Source organism: Rhyacophila brunnea, unplaced genomic scaffold (assembly GCF_057557595.1).
Source record: "Rhyacophila brunnea isolate RB1 unplaced genomic scaffold, BYU_Rbru_1.0 scaffold_3, whole genome shotgun sequence".
In the NCBI taxonomy this organism is placed as follows: domain Eukaryota; kingdom Metazoa; phylum Arthropoda; class Insecta; order Trichoptera; family Rhyacophilidae; genus Rhyacophila; species Rhyacophila brunnea.
This window is the reverse complement of record NW_028232965.1, coordinates 1,422,178-1,428,484: the sequence shown is the minus strand read 5'-3', so window position 1 is coordinate 1,428,484 and position 6,307 is coordinate 1,422,178.

Sequence of the window (6,307 nt, the reverse complement as noted above, 5' to 3'; positions counted from 1 at the left end):
AAGCGGAGTGAGTTATTTTGCGTGAGGCGCGACGATATTGAGAGTGACATCTACATTCAATTGTGATGGGCTAGTGTTATTGAAGGCCTCACAATCGAATAATGCTGACACTGAATATCCCATGAATTTCAGGCAACCACTTTATTTGGTATAGGCTGGCTGTATACGCACAATTCGAGTGCTTAAAGTCAGACAACGTTATCTACAAAAAAGGGTTTTTTTTTTTTTGAGATAACGTTATTTTACATTTACGGCTACATGATAGTAAAACAACGTTATGTCAATCTTATTTAATTTCTTATTAAATCTTCAGTAAAGTTTAACGCTAACTACATAAGTTACCCTTGTTTTCATATTTTTTTAAAACTATCCCTATAAATTTTAACATCATCATAAGCAAGATAAATGTACAATACACAATAACTTATAAAATATTAACATTAGGTTTTAAATAAACATTTCCCTTGTTGAGTTACAAGAATCTAAAATAATGATTTTTGGCTCTCCTGTAAAGTTGCACTTTTGTAGATAGTGTTGTTTGACACTAAGCCCTCGAATTGCTGTCACGTATACAGGCCCTATGATCTTTATTACAAATGAATTTGCTATGCGAAATGAGTTGCAGCTAATTTAAAACATTATCCTTAATAACCACTTTCATAATAAATTTAGGTTCCATATTTCATCTTAAGAAAAAGATTTTGTTGAGCATTTTTGATATGCAAGTATTTTGAATGGAAAGAAATAGAAAACTTTTTAGATACTTATGTTGTGCTAGTTACAGTTTTATCAATATAAGTTAGATAAACTTTACTATTTGTATGTTGTTATTCACAATCATAGAATGTTATTTATTGTTTGTCTACAAGTGGGAGTCTAAAGTCTACTAGCCCTTTAAAATAATACACGGTTTTGCTTGGGCATAATCTGATATACGAAAACAACTACTTACCCACTTGATAAAATTTTTAATAATATTTTTGCCATTGCCAAACAGTAATAATTTGTAGCATTGTGTAAATAGGTGAAAGTAATATATCAGGGTATCCTAAATTGTTCCACGCGTACCACTGGTAGTATGCAAAGGGAGACACAGTTAAACTAATTTTTACGGAAATACTATACTTTTAAAAGTAATAGGTATACAAACGACGATATTGCATATAGATGACATCGATACCAGAAAAGAAAATATTTCCAATTGACGACTATACAATGAATAGCTTCCTACCAATCTTTCTAAAAAAAAAACATTTTAACGGCCCACATGCTCGGCGTACGTCAAAATGGAGCTTTCATGGTGTTTTCAGAGCATAACCCTGGACATTCCTTAAACGTTGTAGATAATCTATTTACATAATTTTGAAGCCTTATTATCCTTTATATTTATTTTAAACATTTGATGACTGCATAAAGTATTTTTATTACATAAAATAGTATTCTTTTAAACCTCTCGCTCTAATGTTTTAGATAATAGTCATATTTCAGTCCATGTGAAGCGGTGTTAAGATTTTTTATATTTATTATTTTTGAAAGCATTTATAAAACCATTAGTAAAATTTATGTCGACATTATTATAGTGAAATATTTACAATAAAAAATTATATTGATAATGTCTGTTTTTTTGACAAGATTTAACAAGAATTAGGCATTTTATTATTCAAAAAATGGGCAAGATTTACACATTTTAAGGTAATTCCAAAGATACTGATTATAAGCTATGTCTTTGACCATTCAAATGTGATAAACATTCTACGAATAATGATTGCTTTATAATAATTATTGACCTACGAATAAGGTAGTATTTTTTTGAAATACGCCATTTCTATTGGCATTCCCCAGTGGTTAAGCTACAACATACGGTCGTAGAACATAAATTGACAAACGATAAATGAAGTAGGGAGTAAGATCATGTTAACGCGCGTGTTTGTACAAACCCAATGACAGTAATGAGGCATTAGAAGTGAAACCATCATATAAACACCCGGACTTCACATAAAAAAATCAAATAAATGTACTGTGACCTCACCGGGAATTAAATCCAAAGCCCTCAAATGAAAACCCAGTACCTCACGCATTTGATTACGAGGGCCCCTTACGTGCACCACTCGGTTAGTATTTGAGAACACCTCAATTACAAAATGTCGGATAGTTATGTAGAATTTGTAATCATTAATTAAATTGAAGTCAATTTACTCAATTTGGTTAACTGTTTACTTGGATTCATTATCCTCAACTCCGCAATTGTATTATTATTACGAAAACCAACATAATATTGCTAATTTTCATCACGTCATGATAACACAAAGATAATGATTATACTACCTATTTTACTTTTCTATTGTAATGAAAGTGCCTATTCAAGTTAATTACAATATTTTGTTAGAAGTAGACTTGATAGAGATTGAAATGGCATTTTCTTTAATATGTATAAACATTATAGAAGTGTTAGGATGAGCTAGCTGAATTGTATTTATATATAGGGGCTGGTTCATTATGTTATATTAAAACTTCTTATTAATTTTATAATAGACTCCCCTGCATTAAAAAACAAAATTATGTTTTGTAATAAAACATAATATCATAGCAAAACTCAAAGTCCAAAATGTTTGGTCAAAGGTGAAACTGCCGGATATAAAAAGTGCAAAAACAAATTAAAATATTATGTCTGGTGAACAAAATTGATTCCATTAAATCTGTTTATTTATTTATTTTGATAATTAAAACATGGAATTACATTTATTTCGTATCTTACTTCTAGTGAGATAATTAATTGAATCACCTATTCTGACACCATTATTAACGACATACGATATAAAAATATTACATTCTGTAATCGAAAGTCACATCGGTTGAACTACCTACTAATGTGTTACTGCATTAAATTCATTTTTTTTGTTGATCTCTGAGGGTTGTATAATGTAATTTAATGTCATGTCACATGCAGATGTCCATTCACTGTCTCATGTGCATACTATTGTATTATTGCACTGTGATGCTAACTTAGTTGGTGAAGTGTTAAAAATGTTTCTACTAGATAAAATTCTACAGAAATGAGTAAATTAAACTAAAATGGGTAAGAAAAAAAATATTATATGGAGCCTTATTTCTCACTATTATCTAGACTTTTTTATTATAAAGGTAGATACAAATACCATGTTTATAAAAACTTATCCAATATATTAAGTTGTCGCCAAGTGAGGATGCTACTGTGCGATCAATAAATATTGCTATTGATATTTTGGTGAAGCTTAATTAAAATCTTTCGAATTTTAAGTGAATCTAATATAGTCTTGGGTTGCACATAAAGTTTTCGACCTTTGTTTATCCGACAAGAACCTTCATGCGCATGTGAGAATTTTTTCCCAACCACAGAGAGCATCGGTCACTACCCTCTGACAATCAAGTAATCAACCTCACAACTGTGAGTGGTTTTCAGATTTTCGTTTCACACGAAATGACAGAGCAGACTTGAGCAATGGTATTGTATCAAATTTTGCAACGTGGTTGGCGATACTCAAGTGGAAACCATTCGGAAGATTTAGCAGGCTTTCGATGACGATGCCATGGCCATCACACAACTTAAGGAGTGGTACAACTGATTAAAAGATGGCTTCTTATCGTTGGAGAGTGACTCACTTTCCGATAGGACCTCAACAAACCAAAATGACAAGGTCATTGACCATGTGTGGACTATTACCAAAGAGTACCTACTACCTGGAGATCCTCTGTCACCTTCGTGATTTCGAGCGGCGCAAGAAACCAGATCTTTGAGCAGCAGAAAATTTGCAACTGCATCATCACAATGCATCAGCTCATTCATCATATTATGTGATTCAGACTCTCTTGATCAAACGCTGCACTCCTGTGATTCGTTAGGCTCCCTACTCTCCAGATATGGCTCCTAGTGATTTTGGATTATTCAAGCTGAAATAGTCACTTTGTTGAAGGGACCTAATTTGAGCTAGAAGAAGACATTATGTGGAACGCAACGGCCCAGACAGTACTATATATTATATTATAGATAATATAATATATAGTATTGTCGCTCGCTAGTCTTCCAGCAACTCCCCTCTTCGAGCGACTGGGGTTTTTGGAGGCGCCGCTTGGTGTCCATAATATGCTCCAACTCTCTTAGAGGGAGAATATAATTCTATTTCCAGTGCTTTTTTTGTTTAAAAAAGTGTCAGACCTCACATCTTGATTAGCTTTTTATTGAAGGAAAAGTAATTTAGAGCACCTATACAGGGTAAAGGAAGTTCACAGTAGATTCCAAAGATTCGTCCAATTATCGTCTCGACTCCTTACCCTGTTAGCATCTATGGCTGATTGTCATTCTTTGAGTAACCACAGATCAACATTCTTCGGTAATTTTTATCGTCGCACAGGTGATCCAACAAGTTTGATGGACAAAAGTACTGAGAGAGTTGTAGTGTTTTTCTATTGTCTGATTATCTTCAGGCCGCAACCCTGCAGGTCCAAACTCAATCCAGATAATGCCTGTAGAATATCATGCATCAACCCTTAATCCTATAAAAACCCCAAAGATTCACGGACACGAAAACGCCAACGAGCAAACACCTTGGCATGCACATGTCTTCTGTGAGTGAGTGGACTACAAACACTTGTCAACTGGTCAGTTAGCTACCGTAGTCACATCACGGTATTGACGAGCACAGAAGACACTTGAGATACGTGAACATGAGCTCACAGAGAAAACTTTAATCGTGTACTGTCCCTTCCCTTAATTTATTAAATCAACAATATTTAATTTGATTATCTACAGAGGGACAGTTTTTATTTTAAGTTAATTTTCTACATGTAATAAACTGTTTCTATATGGAATAACTGTAGATGGTGTGGTCTCGGATGTGTGAACGATCAGAATTCCAAATAGGAAGACTGTAGAGGATAGAGCAGACTGGGGAAGACGACTTGATGAGTTCAGGAAACAAACAGAACAGTTTTCATTTTGGAAAAATGTTGGTGTACCAATAAAAATGTTTAAATTTCTTTTTTATATAATATATAACTTCTGAAAAAAAACTCGGCGCTCTGCTCCTCATGGAGGCTCTGCCCCCCTGGGCTCCTCAGATCATGGTTACTTAAACCCTGACGGCTAAAATTATTAAACATGGGACATGCTTTGCCTACTGATTCTCTGAATTTGAAAGAAAATTTATTTGTCAAAGTACTTAACTGAATCAAAAGGATTCAAACAATTTTACTTTTCTGAAAATTATATTTCACGTTCAAAATGGAACTGATTAGAATGTGCCATATTTGTTTCCAGAGCCCTCTATCTATACTATAATATTATAATAATCAGTGCTTTTTTTCCAGTGTAATGCACCAGTACGGCATTTCGGCATCAATTTTCGTTAATTTTATGTACTTATTGTGATATTTTTTTAATTGTTAAATACCTTTTTCTGTCGCCGCAGATGCTTTTCGATCTAATAATTATTGTTAATTTAAAATTTTCATACATTTCGATGCATCATTATCACACACTAAGATTAATTATTAGGTTGGGGTAGGTTAGATTAAGTTGGGTTTGGTCTAAAAATAAAGTTATATGCTGGTATATTTAGTAAAAAATAACTCATGCGGACATCTGCGGCACATTTAGTCATTCAGTCGGCCCAGGTCCATTCCTTGAACATGACCAGCCCATGATAGTCAGGAAATTTTGATGGTTTGGATCATGTTGATTTCCCCAAATTCCTCATAGATTTCGCAATTGAGATGTATTTGCCACAATCGAAATAATATAATTAATAACCTTCACCGTCCCGATGGAGGCCTACAAGCTTTGCTTAGGAGCGAACATGGTAAGTAATTTATACGTAAGTACCTATCTCGGTTTCTACTAATGATGTTTCCTATTAAATAATAAAAATTTAATTATTGTTCCTCTCTAATAGGAAGCACATCCACAAAAGATTTAGTACCTACATAAAAGTTAATAAACCCACAAAAATTATGAAATTTTAGATAGGTACCAAACGTACACTATACTCGAACAACTTCTTCTTGGCTACGTGTTAAAACTGTGAACTAACAAGCTCCTCCCATTTAGTCGACAACAGCGCCTTCCGGATCTTGGCAAAATCTTCTTGATGGAGAGTTGGTATGTAATTTAACTTCTTTCTTTCGTGAAGAAAATCTCTGATGTGTAGGTATCATAATTTTTGTTTTTGGTAATCTGTCATCTATTCAATGTTGCCATCTTTTTCTATGCTGATTATAGTACGAAGCCAATGACATTATAGTATTTTGGTATATTTGGCGTAAAATTATAGTA